The 22,295-nt window shown below is 39.6% G+C and overlaps 1 long non-coding RNA gene across 12 annotated transcripts in view; it reads left to right on the top strand.

Annotated features, from left to right (window-relative positions):
• The window catches only part of LOC306670509, a 354,071-nt gene that overhangs the window by 196,433 nt on the left and 135,343 nt on the right, over positions 1–22,295 (top strand). For 11 of the 12 annotated variants that reach the window (XR_013766404.1, XR_013766405.1, XR_013766406.1 and 8 more), the window contains one exon: positions 3,462–3,548. This is a non-coding gene — a long non-coding RNA (uncharacterized lncRNA). Of the gene's footprint in view, positions 1–2,988; positions 3,067–3,461; positions 3,549–22,295 lie in introns of those variants that run through there. The other variant, XR_013766415.1, reaches the window with a different exon arrangement.

Here is a 22,295-nt window from a genome sequence, read left to right as displayed (position 1 = left end):
TCCTTCTCTCCTTTAATTGACAGTTGTCCCCTCCTTTCCTGATGCTCAGGACTCAGTGTCCTGGGCATGCCTTCTGTCATGCCTTCTCTCCTGCAGAGGAATGCCTGCTTCTTCCCTGGACCATATGTGTCCTTTTCTGAGACAGCTTCAGCTTCTAATAGTCTGACCCATTGTCTCTACAAATAAGGGAAATATTTGAGAAATTGCAGTATTGGATAAATAGTAACTGACTCAGGTCAGTAGTATAATACAAATATGTTTCCCAAAAATGAATCTCACGCTGAAGGATTTGGGGGTTAACAAGGATACATGTGCACACCAGCCCACATTTGATGCAGCTATGTGTGTGTGTGCTGCTGTTTTAATTGTAAGTTTGGAGTAATGAAGAGGTAATAGCCTTTCTAGGAGATAAGAGACAGTGAATCTTCCCGAGTACTACTGAAGGTACTTAGGTTTTTTTGAAATGAGTTTAAATTTTTTTGAAGCCCAGAATTATTTTCTTTAAAATTTTTATTTTACTGTCAAAATAAATGTGAAGATATATGGCTAAAATTTGTGTGTACAAAACATTTTAGAAGAAATAAAAACAATCAGACGATATTTAATCTCAAAATGGTATTTGGAATTTTTATTTGGAAATTATTGTTAATATAGCATTAAATCAAAATTCCTGAAGCAGAAGACTCTCAATACAGAAGTTTGACAAAGGAAAGTACAATTTTTTTTTATTCCTGAGATGATGACCACAAAGCCTTGGTGACTCATGTTTGATTGAATGATAATGTAGTAGTAGTCTTAAGCTCATGACTAACTCCAGAAAGCCATGGCAATTTCCTTGAATAACTGGATTTTGTATATAACATGTATTTCTTTGATTTAAAATTGTTCCAATTGCAAAACTTTCCCAAGGCACATGCTCAAATTATTAATACATTATTTATATGGAACTAATACAGAAAAACAATTGAAATAATATTAAAAGCAAAATAGCTGCCTTAATATCAGACCACTGCACAAGAGCAATTAGAATAAAGAGAAGATGCTGATCTTGGGTTCTTTTTCTTGGTCTTATGTTTGTACATGATGGAAAAGGTAAGGTATGGTCAGAACTTTTTTCATGGTACTCCCTTGAAGGTTGATGGAGACTAATCATCTTTAGTAGTAATGGAAGAGACTGGAGTGGATCTATCTGTAGAGAGTATGTGTCATGATCTGTGAGGACAGTTAAAGTTTGGGTGTAGCCCAGTTTTGGGTGTAGCCTCACTATAGCCAGTGGAACCTGGTAGCTTAACTCAACTTGATTGCAGTTAGCCTCCTGAAGAGCAAAAGTGTCAATGGGAGTGCAGTGCACTGAGGAGACTGGAAGAGGGAGAGAGGCCCGGACCTCAGCATGAATGAGCATTAGGGGCTCTTGGCAGACTGGGCTATGCCTGCTTGGAGAACCAATAGGTAAGATCTTCCAAATAGTTCTTGCTCTGATTTTGTGTTCATCAAGCACTTTCTGGTAATAAAAGCTTCCTATTTAAGTTTTCAAATAGGGCAATCTACACTGACCAATGTTTGGAGTGTCTGATCACCTTGGCAGTTATAGTTTCAAGGTAAAGGACTAGGTGAAGGGAGAATGAAGTGACTGATTTTGTGTCAAAGAGAAGCAGAGTGAAGAGCAGACTTCAAGTGCTCAGAATCCCAAGGGTACTCTGTCAAACACATTTCTATTGACCACAGAAACTGGACAGAAGCTCAGACACATCTTACATCCTCTGGCTTTTTGGTGTGCACTTTCAAAAGTGTATGAGTTCATGCATGTGTGCATGCTGGGAGACAATCCCACATTTCCTCCTCCCCAGTGACTCCCCCTCCTCCTGCCTCAGGTCTTCCTGAGTCAGCACATTTCCCATGGATGGAACACTGTGTTCAAAAGTTGCCTGCTGCACTGAGCAGATGCTCCAAGCACCAAGTGCTGTGCTCATTTTACTGTACAATCTAATTCCCAGCAGACCTCTCGTCTTCCTAGACAATTGATTGTAGACCTAGTTATGTTCTTTAACACACTTACTTGTTGATGAGGAGAAATCTTTCTTTATTTTCTTATCAGAAAAGAAATATGGACCAATTCAATAAAAACCAAAGAAAGCATTGGTAACTACTGCCATTTTGGTTCCCAGTTCTACAGTTTCTAGCAAATTACTGAATTATCATCATCATAGACTTCATAGTTAAAAGGGACCTTAAAAGTCTTCTAGTTCAATTGAGTATAAAAAGAAAAAACATTATATGTTGCAGCTGACTTTATACACACAGACATATAGACAGATATTAAAACATATAAAACTGACATGAAAGGGTAATGAAAGATTACTTACTTTGAATACTTTGCTTACGCATGGGGTTTATACTGATATTTTCTATTCTTTTTTGTTTTTTGGTACTAGAGATGGAACCCAGGGGTGCTTAACCATTGAGCCATATCCTCTGCCCATTTTATTTTTAGTTTGAGACAAGGTCTCGCTTAGTTGCTGAGGCTGGGGTGCTTGCCATCTTCCTGCCTTAGCCCTCCAAGCTGCTGGGATTATAGGCATGCAACACCACACCAACCTGATATTTTCTATTTTATGAAAAAACACTATAGACCACTAGTCCATTAATTCATTTTACAATCAACTAATGGTGTACGTGACTTTCTGAGGTCACTCCCTCATCCTCTCTGCTCGAGTCCCATTTCTTAATCCTTCTTCTCCCAATTTTAAGAGCATGGACCTGATGGGAGTTACCCAACTCTTCTTTCATTGAACTGGAGTGTTAAGATGACTAAAGTGGGAGGGACACAAACCTAGGAAGAAAGGCTGGACAGAAACAGAGAAATGGAGTAAGTGCCTGAGGGCAGAGACCAGGGGTGATAGGCAGTAATGCAGCCTCAGGCAGGGCTGGAGAGAGTGTTCTGAGCATCATTAGCAATCATCAATGCTGTCTTTTTTGTGTGTCTCCCAGCTGCAATTTCCTTACCCTGGGCCTAACAGAGCCATCTGAGGGAAAACTAATACTGCTGACTGAAGGTCATGACCCCAAACCTGGTATGCACACACCCCTAGGGTCACATTTTTTTTTTCCTGATTTAATAATAATAACAGAAATTGCAATGATAAAAATAACAACACTATGATTTCTTGGTGATTATGTACTACTATATTATCTATCTTAGCTCATTTAATTTTTGCAGGAGCCCTATGAAATAGGAAATATTTTGCCCATTTTGAAAATGAGAAAATGGGAACTTGTGGAGATTAAATGATTTGTGCAAGGTCCTACAACTAACTAATAAGTGGCAATGTTGGGGTTTGGACTCAATCTGCTTGCTCCACCATGAACAGCAACCACAGTAGTTTTAAGTTTTATGGAAATGACCAAATGACCCTGAGCTCTGAAGGACTCTTCTTCAAGAGATTGTATCTCTCTCATTGCAGAAGTTCCTGTGTTTTCTGGAGAATGACTGCTGGGACAGATTTTTATATCCTGTTCTTCCAGAGACGTGCAGAGAAACCAGACTCAAGGTAACTTTTCTTTGCAAGAATGTTTCCTGAAGATACAGAGAAAGGTTAAAATTCTCTAAATCAGAAGCATCATTATTTATATGTACAGGCCACCAGCAAAGACTGGATATAAATTAATGTTGATTAGGGACGAAAATCCGTAGGTTATCTTTATGTTTGCACTTCTCTTTTCAGAAGATACTGAACTGCATTGAAGAAAAATCTTTAGCAAATCAAATAAAAATGTAAACAAAACCTAGCTGTCATGTTGGAAAATGCAAAATGGGAAATTAAAACATAACTGTGAAAAGCAGACATGCTTTTATTTACTTAGTACCATATTATAATCACTGTGATTTAGGCCACAGGCTTTACTTAAATGAAAACAAAACCTCAGTAATATTAGTGTAAATGTGAGTCCAAATCTTTAATTTACTAATTATGCTTCCTGGTGATGGAGTGAGGCTTATCATCTGTGTGGGAGGTGTTTTATTATTTTATTAACATGAGAAGAAGAGGCTATAAAAGTGGTGCAATATTTCCACTTAATACACAGATTTTTTAAGCCTGAAGTTAGTAATTATGAATCAAATTAGGTTGTAGAAAATAATATATAAATTTAATTACTTCTTCTAGGTAGCCATTTTTAATTCCATTCTATGCTATTCATTATTATAGAATCAAAATACATGACAAAGAGGCACACATTAAAAAAGGAAAGATGGTGATAGAATTATAGCCCTTTGGAGCCAGAATATGACATCTTAAAGGTAGCGGATGTGTTATTGCTGTGGTGTTTCTATGGGGAGGGAGACAGTGTCTGGAAGAGCTTGGCTGGTGCATGCAGCTCACCCAGAAAGGCAGTGGGCAGAGTCTCAGCATGAGGAGGTGGGGTCTCCTTGTGCCAGGTTGGCAAGCTTCTCAGTAAGTCGTTATTCAGTGGAAGAAGTAGCCTAGGCTGACTCTGGACCACAGAGCAATTAATTGTAAGCAAGAGACCAAAGAGCAAAATCACAAGTCCTTCCTGAAGCAATAACAAAAATCTTTCTCTTGGTATTTCAGTGTGCACGCCTTGTGGCACCATATGAAAATAATTTATTTAGGGAACTATGAGGATTTTCCTATGCCACATATCACAATAATGCCCCCCATTCCCAGGAACTAACTGTGAAAGGATGGCTGACCTCAGGACAGCTCAGCAGCAAGCACCATTAAGCACCCAAACTCTTTGTAGTTATGTGCACCCGCCTGGGGTAGAAATAAGGTGCTCTCCACATTGATGACCTTTTCATGAACAAACAGAATCTCTGACAGCGATCCTCAGCACGTGGTTTTTGAGACACGTGAGCCACTTGTTTTTGAAATACAGCAACATGCTGAAAGCCTCAGGGAAAAATAGCACTTAAAATATAAAACACAGCAATTCCTATTGAGCAATCCATCCCTACTTACACAGCAGAGCCGGAACCATATGTGTTAATGCCCTACAACGTGGGTATGGGGTTATGATGGAGGAGATGCTGTATTCACATTCTTCTGACAAAAATAAGATGAAAAAAACCAAGTCAATTTCCTCCTCCTCAGAAGTCCAAACCTTAAAACCCTCCCTGAATTCTTTTCTCTTTTCCCATAAACACCACCTTATAATAGGCACCCTTCACTGAATAGCCCCCACTGTATGCTAGATGCTGCCAAGGACAGGACCTTGAGTGATTTTTGCAATGACCTTGGGAAGAGTACTGCTACCCCCATTTTACAGATGATGCTTGGAGAGGTTAAAGAAAGTGCTTCTACATTAGAGAGCTAGCATGTAAACCCAGATTTGTTGGAAAATGAGATCATTCTTTTAACATCAAAACGAATGAAAAACAGCATTTTCACAATTATTGTTATTATCCTTTACAAATCATCAACTTTTTTTTTTTTTTTTAAATGGGGTTTGCTATATTGCCCAGCCTAACATGAACAGTCAATTTTAAAACTGAGTGAGGGAGTGTTTTCCCTGACATTCGATCACCAGCTTAGCTGCTAGCAGAGGAATTGATGGGCCTGGAAACCCAATATTAATTCTAGACCTCATACTGAGTTACAAAATATTGAGAACCAGGCAGCAACCTTTATTTAGCCATTTGGATGAATGTACTGTTATTTTATAATAAAATGTTTATGTGCCTTTTTATATCAGAAATGTGCTTAATTATTTGGTGGCTTTCTGACTATCAGATAACATAGTGGCTCTTTGGTTGGTTAAGACTGATTATCTCCAGTTTATAGCACTGGAGCTTAATTAATTTGCACATTCCATACGGAATTTGGAGAAGAAAATTCTTAAAAGTTAATGGGCTAGTTTTATATTTAGTCAATATATCTTTAGTACAACTCTGGGCAACAGTATTTCATGTTATATAGCTTCATGCAATAATAATAGTGAAAGAGAGGTTGTTGATGGTTATTACTAAGGTTTATATTGTGGCTTAAAGCTTTTTCTTTCTATTTCTTTATAATGAGCCTGATCTTCCTAGATAGAAAGATTTGGGGGCACCCCCAAGGGTGGAGGAGGGAGCAAGGTTCTAGTGAAGCAGGTAACTAGAATCTTATAGAGGGTTTAACATTGAAGTTGGTCCTAGTTCAGATTCTTGCTCTGCCACCTTTTAAAGCTATTTAACCTTGAACAATTTAACCTGTCTGTGCTGCAGTTTTCACATCTGTGAAATGGGGATTATAATATTTCAGAAGGTTTTTGCAAGGATCGAATGTGCTAAGCTTGGACAATAGGATATTTACTCTTTGGAGGTATTCGTATAAAAGGTTTGGAAACTGGCTTCTCAAAGTGAGGACTTGCCCCAGCCCCTGGTAGGTGGAAGAGCCTGGCAAAGAGCCCACCATTGTTCTCAGGTTGTTCCCCTCCCCCACTCATTGCTTGGGCCACACTTAGCAGAGTCCTAAGAAATACCATGCAGATGGTAAGTCCTGTGAGACAGGAACAGCTCTTATTTTTCATAGCAACTTGTATTATGTTGGACATGAAGAAGTTGCATGGTAAATGTGTATTGATTTTATTTATAATGTGAAGGGCAGGGCAGAACTTTTTCCCCTGGCTGTGAATTGGGAATGTAAATAGATAGGTAAGTGTATATGGCAGAGAAGATGGGGCATATGGAAAGGGGATAGGGAAGAATGAGTCTTTCTGAGAGGGAAAATAAGAAATAAGACTTTCCTACAAACGTAATGCTGTTATAAAAAGAACAAAAGCAAACCCAGTAAACATCTTATTAATTCAATTAACACTAATTTGAAACATGTGGAAATCTGATCTGGGTTGAACCATAGTGCATTTTGCTAACATTTAGCCTCTTTGGGAGAACCAAGAATTTCCTGCCACTCTCAAAAGTGCCCATTTCCATAGTGGAGCTGGGTTAATTGCACATCATTTTTATTCATTTCTCTCTGTTTGACAACACTCAACGAAGCTAATTGGAGTTAGTGGATGTAGGATATTGGAAACTTCTAAAGCCAGATTTTTTTTTAAACCTTAAAAGAAAATTAGGTTCACATAGTTTGGGGAATCCATGTCAAAAACAGATAGAGCTAGTCTGAAGCCTGTGATTTTATCAAGCTGATGGGTAAAAACAAAGCTATAGATTTCTTTATGATAAATTCAATCAACTGGGTTTGATGGGAAAAAAGACAGGCCAGTCCATTTTTCAAGTTTTTGTAAAGTTGAAGATAGGTGACAAATTTAGCAGAAATGTGGGGTTTTCTCCTCTGATTAACAGTAGTGATAGGTTTGTAGATAAACTGTAATTTAGATGCTTATTCATACTTTAATAAAACTCTGGTATATTATGATTGTCTTCTTGAGAATAGATTTTCTTACTGAGATACTGAATGCTTCCTGTTTTAAGTCAGATGGTAACTATCTTGAACTCCTCTATTAGAAATACTGGGCTTCTTCTAGTGCCAGAGGAAAGGGATAAATATTTAAACACTCACAAATATACCAGGCAACTAGGAAGAAAAAAGAAAAGAGTAAACCGAGAACCTGATGATCCCCTTTTGTATTTTTGAAGGATGACATTCTAGATTTGAATGTGCTTTGTATGAGCTCAAAGATTTCATTACTTTTACTTAACACATCGTCATTAGTTTGGGCTCTGATCTCATTGCGGCATGCACAGCTGAGGGCTTACAGAAAGAAATCATAGGGATTTCCAGAAAAGGTGACCTCACCCAGAAGCAAGGAGACTGAGAAAGCCTTCAGGGCTAGGAAGCTAAATTCATGGGATGAATTCCTGTAGAGGTGCACAATATTCTGTGAACAGGGCCAGACTTGCAGCAGAACAGAAGCAATGGACAAAGGCAAATTGGATGGGGACAGACGTTGAGATCTGTTTACTGCAAATTAGGACAAATCATGTAACTTCTCAGAACTTCAGTTTTCTTTTGATGCCACATGACTGTTGGACTTAGCTGATGTCTGAGTTTTCCCTCTCAGTGCATTGGTTTTGGGTGATTAGGTCAATAATAGATACCATTTCTATTTTGTGAAATTCAGGTTCAGGGCCCCACAGTGTCACCTGCTATAGTATACCTTTTGGCTATGAGAAGACATGGATGTGGACATTACATAGCAATAGAAAAAGCCTAGGTCAGTTTTCACCTCTCTAAGTAAATTGAAGGAATTTAAAAAATCTTGTATAATGCTATCACTAAAAAGTGAATTTCTTTATTATAAATAATAAGAACAGTCAATATGTATCAAGTGGTTGTTATGAGCTGGGTGTGTCACTAAGGGTTTTCTTGCACGTTCCCATTTAGTTCTCGTAATAGCCCTTGGCAGGAGGTGCTAGCATGGTTCCCACTTTCAAATACAGATAAAATTGGAGACTTAGAGAGTAACCAATTAGAGGGCCCAGTCTGAACCAGTAGTGACAGAACCCAGATTCAGACCCAGTTCCATTGCAGATCCTGGATAATTAACTGCTTCTTAATGCTGTCTTTTAAACAGGAGGCAAGTTAAATAGATATTGGTACAATCACCTGCTGCCATTTTATCCCTTGAAAATGGCAAATATAAAGAATATTGGGAGCAAAGAAGAAAATGTTTTTGTGAGGCAAATAAAGAGAGTGATGGAAATTGAAATCTCTACTCTGTTAGGTCCTTTAGAGAAATGATGCAAGCTCAAAAGGAAACATACATGGGATGGCAAGATTATGGGTGCTAACTTTTTTTTTTTTTTTTTTTTTTTGTTCTACTTGGTATTCCACTAATGCTATCTGTAATAAGGAGAAAAATAAATGGTAATTATAAAAACCCCAAGGAAAAGGATTTCTCTATTGATGTACTCCTTACAAGAATTTGGTTTCTAGCAGGCCAAGTTCTTCTAAGGAGGGGCAGAGAACTTGTTGCCTGTAACAGACTCTCATAGTAGTGCCGGAGGTGAGGCTAATTCAAGATTCTCAACACCTCTGTGTGCCATGCTTTGTATTTATAAGAAAGGGGAATGCAGTGTTTGGATTACTCTGCCTCTGTTACTCCTTGTTGTAAGCAGTATGGATATTCCTGACTGTCCTTTTGATTCTAGTTGAAGCTGCCTGTCACAGGCATCCCTTAGTAGATTGCTTTGTGATTTATGCAGGTCTAAAGGAGACCAAGAATCATTTATCTTCAAACCAGGAAAGAGATGAAAGTGGCTCAGTAGTAAAATTTCCTGTGGAGTTAGATGAGAGCATCAAAGGGAGAAAATGTCATTGTTTCATGAAAAACTAGGAAACGTGAGTCAGTTTCTAATGTCACAGATATTTTCCTGTGAAGAGTTCACGTTTTTGGGAAAAAAAAAAAAAAAAAAAAAAAAAAAAAAAACTCCACTAAAGGATAAAAACAACTGAAGCGTTGAATTAGCGTGATGCAAAAGCTACTACCACAAAACACTGCCTTTTCTAGAAGGCTAAAATGAAAATGAAGAATAAAGTGGTGAAAATCTTAAGCTGACTTAAGCCATTTGTAATTATTTTTCCCACGATGAAATCTAATTTTTTGCCCTTGCTCAAATATTTGAGTAGTACTTACTTTAAGAGGGAAAAAAAAAAATCTATTCCTCAAAATGGATGCTTCTCTCGTCTGCAAAGCCTTTGTTCTTTTACATTCCTCACCCTCTGGGGCTTTGTATTCATTGACAGCTTCTAAAAATGATGCTACCCAACTGTTTGATGGTCTGTGCTAATTTGTACCATGGTTACTGTGTTTGGTATGTTGTAAGAGTCCTATTCCTTTTAAATGTGCTCCACAGATTCAGAGATATTTAAAACACTACGATGCCTGGAGAGAAAAAAAAATTGTTGTGATCAGGCCATTTGTCACTGTGCATAGGAATATAAGATTCCCACCAGACAGAAAAGAGATTATGGGGTTCTCTCTGGCTACTGTACACGCCATAAGTAAAACAATGATGTACGGAGTTGAACTGACTGCCAAAAATAGATCAGGAAGAAAAGTTTCTCCCAAGACAATTGGCTATGATCCTAGGGATTTTCCCTTTTGCTCTGAAACCTTGAATAGGAATATATCTTTTCTCTCCCCTCCCTCCTTCCCACTCTTCCTCCCTCCCTTCCTCTCTTCTTCTTTCTTTCTTTCGCTCTACAATGTGCCTTTGCCTTGCAATCTTCAGCAAACTAGATAGTAAAATGGAAGTATGGATGGACCTGTTCGGGTGTGTCTGAAGGTGTAGTCACTGCAATAGCTTTCTGGGGGGAACATGTTGCCCTCACTCCTAGCTCCTAGTTTTAAAAGGTTAAAAATTATATTTAAAAAAGAAGCCATAATACAATGTTTGTGGAAGATTAATACATGTAGTTTTTTGAAACAGGAATTGAAGTTTGTAAATCCAGACGAGTCCTCTTTACAGATGAGGAAACTGAGACTCAAAGAAGATTTGAAAAAACTTCCTGGTTAACTGTGGGAGACATAGAGACATGTTGCCTCCCAAGGAAGGACTTCTGGCTGAGTGTGTGTGTGTGTGTGTGTGCATGCAGCAGCCGTCTGCAGCTGTTAGCTCCTTCACTGTCTGCATCACAACTATCCAAGGTCTTTCCCTTCTGTAGACGCCAGCATCTGGTGACGGAGTGAAGTGCCAGTAAAAAGGTCTGGCCACATGAACCACTGTAGGACAGATTGATGGACAATACTTGCTCCATTGTCCCCTAAAAATTTTGCCAAACTCTTCTCAGACCCGCACTGCAGTGATATTCCTTCCTACTTCTTCCCTTCATGGGTGTTGATCCTTATGAACTTTTTGCATCCTCAACTCTGTATCTATCTCTATGGAAAGCAATTTTAGCCTTAATTGAAATTCCACTATATATTGCCATTTCAGGAAAGAAACTTATGGATAGAGTTTTCTTTAAATTAGCACACTATATGCATTAAAAAGCTTTTATGTCATCAATCACAAAGGATTGAAAAAAGATGACCAAAAATATATCCAAAGGATATTTTTAAAAATATTAAATTCTAGTTAAGACTTGCTTTCTAATGCCCTGAGACCTTTTTTTTTTCCTAATTGGAAGAAAAAAACAAAAACAAAAACCCAACAAGTGTTGGAGAGGTTATGATACACTAACAACCACCAAGGCACTCATCTTGATGTAATCAGAGGAATGAAAGAGAATGAATTAAAAGGGAGCAATGTTCTCACTATGTCATTCAGTCTTATTTAATGCTGTTTAAGGATTTCCCCAGGTCACATCTGTGTACCACAGTCTGGGTTTGGCCATGATGTGGCAGACACCCAACTAAGTAACCTCTCTATTGGGGGTTTATCAGCAGTTATCAGAGACAGTTCAAGTCTATTATAGCACTCAAAGCGGAAATACATCTAATATCTTCTTCGCAGTCCAAAATTTCCCTCCAACCCCTCATTCTCATGCAAAGCTAGCCTACATTTTTTCTTTGTTCTATGTTTGGAAAAGGTTCCAAGATTTCTACAGACAATTCCCTCTCAGTTCAGGTGAATTTGCCCCTTTCAGTTAAGAAGAAATAGAAAAGGGCAACCCAGTGCCATCCTTTCTTTCATCCTTGGCTCATTCACTGGAGATTGTATCTTTTGCTTCTGAGTCAATGATGGATAAGTGTAGAAAGAGAGGGATGGAATCTGAGAGGTGATTTGGAATACTAGTCTCTTATATGAGAGCCCCAGATGTGCTTAGAGAAAAGGGTGAGGAATGAGAAATTTGGGGGCTGGGGTTGAAACTCAGTGGCAGAGAACTTGCCTAGCATACTCAAGGCCTTGAATTCAAACCCCAGCATGGCAGGCGTGGGGTAGGTGGGAAATGAATTAGGCTCTGGACAAGAAGGGAGGCTCAGGCAATTAGGCAAGAAAACAAAATAAAGGGGATACAAGTAGAAAAGGAAGAAGTTAATTATTGCTTTTTGTAGATGATACAGTGTTCTACTTAGAAGACCTGAGAAGACTCCTCCAGGAAACAATTCAGCGAAGTAGCAGGATACAAAATCAACATACAAAAACCAATAGTTTTTCTATACACAAACAATGAACCCACTGACACAGAAGTCTGGAAATCAGTTCCATTCAAAGACCAAACAACCAATCAAACAAAAACAAAAAACCTAGGAATAAATCTAATCAAGGAGGTGAAAGACCTCTACTACAGAAATTCCACAACACTCAAGAAAGAAGATACCAGAAGATCAAAAGATCTCCCATATTTATGGATTGCTGGAATTCATATGTTAAAATGACCACATTACTGAAAGAATCTACAGATTTAATGCAGTCCCCATTAATCCGCAGCAGAAGTTTGGCAGTATCCCAAATTTAAGGCACCCTTTCAGCTGTTCCTTGGAGGAAGTTCCTGTGGAAGTTCCAGTTGGACCTGATTGGTGATTATAAAGAGGATTCTGTGGCTGGGTACAAGTGGCATACTTTGCAGATAGCATCAAAGTCTAGTTCTATCCAAGGATTCCACAGTTAAATTATCAGTTGCAATCTTTTTTCCCAAAGGAAACCCTCCTACATGAAAAAACTGAAAATATGGATCATGTAAAAAAAAAAAAAAGTTTTCAAGACTTAGGACATCAGGCCCCTGAGATATGGGGAACAAAGGAGGCAAGTGAGCCCCCATAATGCCCAGCTTACCTCCTGGAGAGAGTTTCCAAAAAGAGGGGGGTCTAGAAGGGCACGGAAGCTCAGCAGAGCCTGGCTGTCACCTTGAGTTGAGGAGGTGGAACCAGTAATCTGGTAGCTAGGGAGATAAAATTTGCAGGGCAGCTTCCTGGAAAGGAGAGAGCTGAACAGAGAGGATGCTGAATATCGCCCAGGGCTCCCCTGGAGGCTGCAGCTGAGCAGGAAGCAGTGCATGCATGCATGTGTGAAAAATACCTTCAGGCTGGGAAAAGAACCCCCTAAAGGGAAAGAAACACTCCTCCAAGCTTACAAAGGGCTGGCATCATTCCTGTTCCTACTGCCAGACTGGAAAAATCTCATTCATGGGGCATCCAGTAGAGTACTCAGGGGGATTTTTCTTAGTGGTAGAGCAAAATTAGCCCAAAATCAAATGCATCAGAAATGGCAATATGAGGAAAGATAATTGAATGCTTACAGCAAAATTATCCCCATATATTGTGGGGTTTATAGCAAATATCTGACATAATAGCATAAAGGCTAGGAAAAAGAAATGGAAGTATACTGTTGTCAGGTTCTTTTACCATATGTGCTATGGAATAGCATCACTTGAAGTCAGAATTGGTCCACTGTCACAATGTGACAGTTCAATAAGAGCATGAGCAAGGGAGATGGCATTGTAGGTATGGATTGACATTATAACTGGCCTAAGTGGAAGGTGGATTTAAAATTTTCACTGTTAAGGAAGAAGGACCTTCAGTGTGAGGGAATAACACAGGGAAAAGAAAAAAACAACAAATAGGAGAAGAAGAATAAAGAACTCATGTTGTTAGTTACAAGCAGTCTTGTTTAGTTCAAATATGGGAATGCTCAGAGGAGGAGTAGGATGTGAGGCTAACAGGGCAGAGCCACCAAGCCACAAAGGCCTCTTCTGGCTCCATGCTTTCTTCTGTAGGTGAGCAGTGCTGTTGATCATCTGTGAGTAGCCATAAGATGTGATCAGAAGTGAGTTTAGGAACTGCTCTGATCTGTCAGCAATGTACGGAGTGTGGTGGAGTAGAGAGAGACTGAAACAGGGAATTCAATCAGGAGCCGTGTAAAAGTCCCACAGCTATAATAAACATATAAATGGGACAGCAATACAGTGACAGAAAGAAGGGAATATATAGTAAGGAGACAGACAGATAAGGGATGGGTTGAGTCCAGGGCCTGAGGGAAGAAGGAGGTACAGATGCCTGTCTGTTTTGATCCTGTTTGGGAAGCTGGTAGCATTTCACTCAGGGCTGGGGAACAGAGGTGAACGCACAGGTCAGGATTTGTAGTTGGTTCTCAGCTTGGGGAGTCAGGGTGTGCCTGGGTAGAGCTTGTTGGCAGACAGCTGAGAATGCAGATGAGAATCTGGGAAGAGAGGTCGCGGCGTGTGTGAGAGAGATTTAGGAATCACATTATTAGGTGAGTGTTGAAGCTGTGGAATTAGATGAGATCACCCAGGGAGACAGTAGTGAGAGAAGAGCGGGCAGGGGAAAGAACCTGGGGTCAAGCCTTCATTTAGCAGGAAAGAAGGAACAAAGCTAGGGGAGGAGGCTATGTTGGTTTGTTCTTTGTTCTGTTTTGTTTTTGTATAACTCCTTGGAGAGATTTTTGTGTCTCTGGAAAGACGCTGAGTAAGTCCTTGGAGAAATGATTTCTTTTTTTTTTTTTTTCCACTGCGAGGTGCTGGGGATTCGAACCCCAGCCCTTGCGCATACTAGTCAAGCACGCTACAAGATGGGCTCTATTGTCAGCATGAGAAATGATTTCTTTGGATGGTTGCCTGCCTCACTTACATGTGTGTGTGTGTATTTGCCAAAAAGAAGATAATTTTACAGGATGCAAATGCCAAAAGTGGAAAGATTGCAAAAGCCCTAGTGATTAACTCAAGGAAGAAAAGGCACCACTGGATATAACTATAAGAAATGATAAAGGATAGAGCAGACCACAACAAGGGTAAAAGATGCTATTATTAATTTTTAAAAAGAACCAATTGGAAGACTTGATGATGTATTAAAGGGCAAAGATGCTTTCCAGTGATTTACTTTTCCTTCACTGCCAATACTAACCTCAGCAAAATGCTGAGCACATAGTAGGTGCTTCATAAGTACTTAATTCAATGCCATTACTTCTAATTAGACACCGTAGACTCAGCAGGAGTTACCAGTCATGGTCCTTGAGTGGAAATTTCAGGGTGGCTTCAGGTGGGAGGAGGTGAGGGAAGAAGGTAGCTTGGTGTACATCCGCAGCAGCAGAGGCTACCAAGAAGAGGGAAACACTCTTATTTCCCTTGTGGACTGACCGTTCATTTTGCTGTAGCAGCTGCTAATGGAAAATAATAAAACCCATTTTCGTCAGGCAGTATCTGGAACACTTACAGGTCAATTCAATGCTCAAAACAGATTGTTACAGAACACATTAGTTCGTCATCAACATCCACTTTGGTCAAGGGATTTTTATCATTGGAAATTGAATTTATAGGTCATGGTCTGTTATGATTCCTGAAAATCATCAAATTTTGTAAGTTAGTGGAAGCATATAGCTAATTATTATAAATGAGCACACATCGTCCTATTTGCACACAAAGGTAGCAAATTAAACTATGGAAGAATTGAGAAATCGAACAGCTGCAAAAATATGACTTCACTAATTTTAAACCTACGTTATGCCTATTAATTGTTCCAAACTGAGGAATTTGGTCCCAGTCCATAATAAATCCCATCCTTTGGTACAATGCCAGGAGGTCATGTCAGCACTGTTTTTTCTAAGTCCTGAAACCAAAGCATGAGATGAAATCCAAGGGTGTTATTAAATCTGTTTGTTGCTGCTCACATATAGGACTGTGCCCATTTTAGAATGGTCCTTTCCAAATAAGTGAAGTTAGCTAGAATTTCTAAGCACAATACCCACAGTAGGGTGGTGGTTGAATGGTCTGGTAGAAAGAAAGCTGCCATGACACAGGATACTAATTTTGTCATTTGCTCACTATAGCACCTCAGGCAAGTGATATAACTTCTTTGGACCTTAGTTTCTTACTCTGCAACATGAAGGATTTTGGATTAGATGTTCTTTAAGAACACTTTGCCTCTAATTAAAAAAAAGATTCTTATTTCTAAGTACCTAAAAATTATATATACATGTAATATATATATATATATATATATATATAATATATTGGAGAACTCCCAAGACAAGCATAAGCAGAAAAAGAGAAAGTAAAAATCGCATATAATGCTACAACCCCAAGATACACTTGGTTAACATTTTGATCTAATTTCTTCTATGTTCATATATATATACTCATGTGCATTTACATATACACACCTTAAATAGGATCATTCTCTATACACACATTTTGTTACCTACTTTTCCTCACTTAACAATAGTGTGAAAAACTTTCTTAACAATATGGGTTTTAAAAACTGGAATTCCATTGTACAAATAGGCTATCATATTTTCTCATCATTTCCCTATGGATGGGTCATTTGGTGTCTTTTCAATCTCTTGCAGTTTTTCACAATGTTGTAATGAAAACTCACATGTCAAAATCTCTGTAAACATTTCCAGGTTCTTAATGTAAATTGATGGAAATAGAATTTCTGGGTTGAAAAGCATGCATGGTTGTTAAGGGTTTAGTATTTATTACTAAATTCACATAAAATTTAAATTACATAATATGTTGTTGTCTTTTGAGGCCACTAATTTGGTCTCCAACTGGATTCAGGAATCATGCACACAAACACTCCTTTATGATAAAATATGACTGGGTGCATTTACACACATACAGGTTTATACATGCACAGTTTTGATTTTATGCCATTTTATGATTATTTGGAAAGAATTGCAGTGTACGTTTATATGACCATCTTCCTACTTTCTCAGGGAATGTTATTGAAGAAAGAAAAACAAAACAAAACCAAAAAACTCAACACTTACGCATTTCTAAGTTTCCAGAGACTTTCAAACTGGTTCTCTAAGACCTTTTCTAGCTCTCATAGTTTGATAATATTCAGGTTATTTCAAAATTAGTGAAGCATTGAGCTTCTACTACATGCTTCATAGTGAAGTCTTTGGCATCCAGGTGTCGTTCCTGTATGTAGCAGAGGGACTTTGCCCTATAGAGGATACTCAGTAGCTCTAACTGACTGATTGATCTCAGAGCAGGAGAGAGGTGCTATAAGTCCTTGAGCCAGGCTGGCATGATGAGATTCATGTTTCAAGAGAAAAAATGTGGCAGCAAGATCTGTTATTTGAAACTCTGGGGCCTTGGAATAATTGCTGGTGTATTTTTTGGGGGGTGGGTGGGTACTGGGAATTGAACTCAAGGACACTTGACCACTGAGCCACAATCGCAGCTCTGTTTTGTATCTTATTTAGAGACAGGTTCTCACTGAGTTGCTTAGTGACTTTCTTTTGCTGAGGCTGCTTTTGAACTTGGAATCCTCCTGCCTCAGCCTCTGGAGCCACTGGGATTTCAGGTGTGTGCCACTGGGTCCAGTTAATTGCTGGTGTTTTGATGTTCTATAACTTTGGGAAAATAAATGGAACTAATGGGAAAGAAACTCTTCTTGGACATTCTCTGAAATAACTAATAGTGATGCAACAAAACAGGCTTCAGAAAGGATCCTGGCCTATTGCCTTGCCCAGCACTCCAACCCTGGTTCTGAGACAGATTTCCTTGTGCTCTGTCCTCTTCTGCTTCCCGTGTTACCCATAGTTGCCAGTACACTCTGCAACTTATATAACATCTAGCATAGAATCTAGAGCTTATATTTACCACTCTAATTTTATTCAATAGTGAATTTGTTCTTTTACAATTGGCTTGCATTTGACATCCAATATTTTCAGCCATCTTTTAAGGACTTGTAATTCAAGAGTGAAATGTTCTTTGATTTGTAGGAATCGTGTTTGGAAACTCCAAGGCTAGATTGCTGTTGCCTGGGTCACCCCAGCACAAGCCCTGCTCCCACTGGCTTGGCATGATCTCGAGTTCTGTATATTCTTCCATGAAACCACAGAGGCAGAGTTTATGAAAGTTCAAACGGAAAGCTGAGGGTCAGTGTTGCTAAATGATTGCATGAGGTCATACAACTCTAGAAGAGAGCCCCAAATCTTACAAACACATTTCAACAGAATTTAGTGAAAGGGAGACTTCAGGAAATGGTGAGGTTAGAATTATTTAGAACCACTTAAAACTAAGGCAAGAGTCTGCACATCTGTTGCTTAGCGGATGCTTAATGATATCATGACACCGGAATAGTTTGGGACCTTGGAATTTTTGCTTGATGAAGTACAGAAAGGAAACTTTTGTTTGAGGACATACAGAATTAACTTTCTCTTGGGCAAGATTTTGAGGTAAGGTGGCTTAACATAAATGACCTTAATTTATGTATTTTTGTGGCCAACCCTTCTGTTTTGTTTTGTACCTGGAAGTGGAATTAGGCCAACCTAGAAATCTGGTAATTATGTGATACGTCTTGAAGGATGTGCAAGAGTTAGTTGAGGAAAGGAAGGCAAAAAGCATATTTTACAGACAAGTACAGTGAGCTATTAACAGTTGTTATGTTAACATGAGTTTTCAATCAAATTTATATCAGAGATATTTTTATGTATCTTGAACTAGAAGTTTTCATTCATTTCTAATTATATATTTCACATCTTTGTGATGACAGTTTTCCCCATGTTTAGACTCCTGGTTGTCTTTGCTATTGACCTTCATCTTTCCTTTTCTTCACTTCTGCTGTTCACACTTAGATGTGCACCTCCATTTCTATGAATAGCAAGGGCAGGATTTCAACTGAAAAAAAAAAAAAAAAAAAAAAGGTAACATTGATGAAAATTTCATCCTGAAAAAGATACTTAAGTAAGCAGTTTGATTTACAGATGTTTGTGAATGTGATGCATGGAAATGATGTAAAACAGTCTCCAACATGGAAAGTCAAACAGAAAATGATTAAGTTGGAGTTTTGCTTCTGGTATGTTAGCTGTTTTTATTTTGGGGCTTGCCCATTTCCCTAAACCTCATATTCCTTAAGTTGAGTTGACCATGACTCTCTTAATACAATTGTTAATTGTAAGAAAATTGTGCAACTACAATTTTAGGGAGACTCAAGGATTTTAGATATAGATAAGCGTCAGTTTTAATCAGTTTTAATTCCCTGCTGCTTTTTAAAAAACTTTTTATTTATTTATTTTTAGTTTTGTTACTGGGGATTGAACCCCAGGGGTGCTAACCACTAAGCCACATTCTCAGCACTTTTTATTGTGAGACAGGGACTCATTAAGTTGCTTACTTATGGCTTTGTTTAGTTCCTAAGGCTGGCTTTGAACTTAAGCCTCCTGCCTCAGTTTCCTGAGCAGCTGGGATTACAGGCTTGCACCACTAGGACTGGTCTCATTGCTGTTTTAACTTTGAATTAGTCCCTAAACTTTTCTGAGGTTTGGTTTCCTAAATTCATAGAATGGGACAGAAATATCTAAGTGCTCTTTTGGAATTACTAAAGTAACATTTAGCATTGAGTGATGTTAAAGAGCAGTACCTAGAATGTAAATGTTGAATAAATAATAATTAATATAATTGAGCTACCAGCACGTTCTCAACATTATCATATTGCTTAAGTGTCAAATTCCTGACACTGAGACTGTCCATGCTCACAGTTCGAAGTAAAAATTAGTCGCCAGAGTGACTGAAAGTGCGAAAGCTCAAGTCCCTCTCTGTGACGGGAAGAGTAGAAAGTCCAAAGTCCAGCATGTTTTCCATGATGATTCAAGTCCTTCCCTCTTCTGTATCCAGATGTTTTCTGGGCTCATTTGTTTCTCAGGTGTAAGGCCGCCAGCTCTGCCCTCTGGGCTATTCTCGCCCTGGTGGTTATGGATGTTGGTGAAGCTAGTGGGAAGAAATTGGCTGTGACCTGTGAGAGCGCATGATGTTCCCGACTCCTAGGCATGGGGGCTGCTGGATGGTATTGGCCCTGCACCCACCACACTCATTTGTTGGGGGAGGGGAGGCTGCCAGTTCCTCAGTGTCCCAGGTACTTCTCTCACCAAAGCTAAAAGAAGGCCAGCCAGTCAGCTAAACCCAATTTTTCTCCTCAGTAAACATACAATACATGGTCAGAACATTTTGTTGGGTGTGCAAGGTCAAATGTCCAGATGGCAGCCAGATGCTAGAGCAGGTGTTTGGCCCTGCTTACCCACAGCATCCCAGGACAGCATGCTTCCATCTAGCATATTGGGAATCCATTTCTGTGAGGGGAACCAGATTCTGGGACTATGGAGCTTTTAAGTAACACAAATATGAAGCAGCAGCCTCTCTTCTGTCATGATCAAAGGTTGGGATTTGATAGCAAAAGGGTCTGAACTGGCATAATTGGCCTCCATTCTGTCATGCCAACAGAGTGTTTCTGATTGAGAAGCCTTAGTGACTTCCTTGGCAGGATTAGGGGGCTGGGATCCAAGCTGTGAGACTGTGGTTGGTATGATATGGTGAGCTGATGACTCGACTCCCCACCATGGTTTTCAAATTTGGGGATGGATGAGGCTGGGGTCTAAACCTTGCAGTTGGCTGGAATTGACTGCCTCAAGTACTTGGCAGAGGCTCATTTCCATGACTGTGTGCAGGAGGCCTGCCTGCCTTTCTGGAAGTCAGCCGTAGGGAATGACCACAGCCGGGCTAACCCCTACAGTACATGTTGTACTCAAAATATTGACAGACTGTTGATGTTAACATTTTATATCAAAACTAGAACTGCTTCTATTTTAGTTAACCATTAAATATAAAATTTATTTGTTTCTCCCCCTTTAGTCACAAATGCAATTGGAGGCTATAGAAAGTTACCTGGCATCCTGATCTTGTTTCCTGGGCTTACACCTTGGTGATAAGTAGCGGCTTGGTGGCTGCAGTTGAAATCTGACCTTAATCCATAATGCCTTTGATAAAGATATAGAGATGAGTCCCTATGGACTTCTAGAGAGCCTTTTGTTCATTCATAAAACCTGCACTTACTCAAGATCTGCAGATTACATGCAGCAGATTTATGGACAAACTCTACTGGAGGAATTAATAGTCTGCTCATTGAGAAAGGAAGGTGAGCCTGCAACTGTAACCAATGTGATAAATGCTGCAACTGTGTGACTGCAAGGTTCTTTTGAATATAGAGAGGCTGGAGTAATTAACTTGGTTCTAAATAATTGCAGAAAATTCACAGTGGTTACGCTAGTCAAGTTAGGGCTTGAAATGTGAACAAGAGCCTTCTGGTGGAGGAGCAGAGGACAGGCTCTGAGCCTGGAGCATAGCTGGGGTTCCCTGGAGGTGGGAGGAGGATGGTGGGTTAGGGAGAGGCAGAGGCCAGTGGAGGGGACACTAGGATTGAGGCTGGGGAGGGGGAGTGGTGAGTTAAGAAGAAAAGCAGAGTAAGCGCCCCCATCTGTGACTGGGATGTAGGAAAAATCTGTAGGGGGAAGGGAATGGTCAGGGACCAGGGAGGGGACAGCCAACCTCTGGGAAATTACAAGTCCGTTTTTGCAAAACAGGGTTTTCCAAAGCATATCTCTCAGAACACTAGCCCTTGAGATATTCCTGGACCAAGAAAGATTTGCAGACAAACAAGTGTGGGAAGCATCATGTTATATATATATTCACTTGTACACAGAAATAGTACGGAAGCTCTGATAGGTCATGTGGGCAAGAAATCTGTTAAACTTGGTTTAACCTAAAGCTTTTCTGACTTATTTGACCATGAGATAATTTGGCAGTATTAGATACTTATAACTATCTCAGAGAAGTAGCATCCCATATTTCACATCTGGGAAATGCTATTCTAAAGATATGTAAACTCAGAAAGTAGGTGGAAAAAGGGGAGGAAGATAGGTCAGACATATGTTCTATTAGCAAGACCCCCGAAGCTCTGCAAAGCCCTGAAGAGGTTATCAGCAAAGACATTGAAAGCAGATATCTCGAAGAAATAGAGAAAAGTCTTTAGCATCAGGGGCAATGTTAGGGATGCTGCCACAGGAGGTTTTTAGGAGGATGCACACAGCCACAGAGGCATAAGACAATGATGTCAGAGACCGATCCCCTAAAGTAAGAGTGGACTAACTAGTAAGAAAAACCGAGCTTGGAAACAATTTACATGAGACATGTTATGTTCTTACAAAGTATCTGAACCAGACACAGATTCCCAAGCTTGTCCAACTCTGTCAGGTGGGGACAGAGAGAGGGAATGGAAGGTGAATAGGAGACCAGTATGTACCGTCCTGTCTCGTTCACCGTTGATGGGCTCTGAGTCCATTGCCCTCAGGACATATTTCTGTCCTGTCCACGGGCCTAGGGGGTTCTTCCTTTCGATTCCCTGCTGCCTGCTTCAGTGTTTTGTTCCCAGTGCTCACTCTGTGTTCCGGAGGTCCCTGCCTTCTGTCAGCATGCCACACCCTATCTAGTGCTGTTAAAAGCTTCCACTCACTGGGTCTATGATGCATTAGGTTCTGCACTAAACACTTAACACAGTGACTTGCATTCATTGTTGACAGTCTATGAGATAGAGGTATTGCTGGAGTGTATTTTGGGGTAGGTAGAATATTCTATTAGCAGTGGTTTCAA

This window comes from Sciurus vulgaris (genome assembly GCF_902686455.1).
Source record: "Sciurus vulgaris genome assembly, chromosome: 10".
In the NCBI taxonomy this organism is placed as follows: Eukaryota; Metazoa; Chordata; class Mammalia; order Rodentia; family Sciuridae; genus Sciurus; species Sciurus vulgaris.
This window is presented reverse-complemented; position numbering and strand designations above follow the sequence as displayed.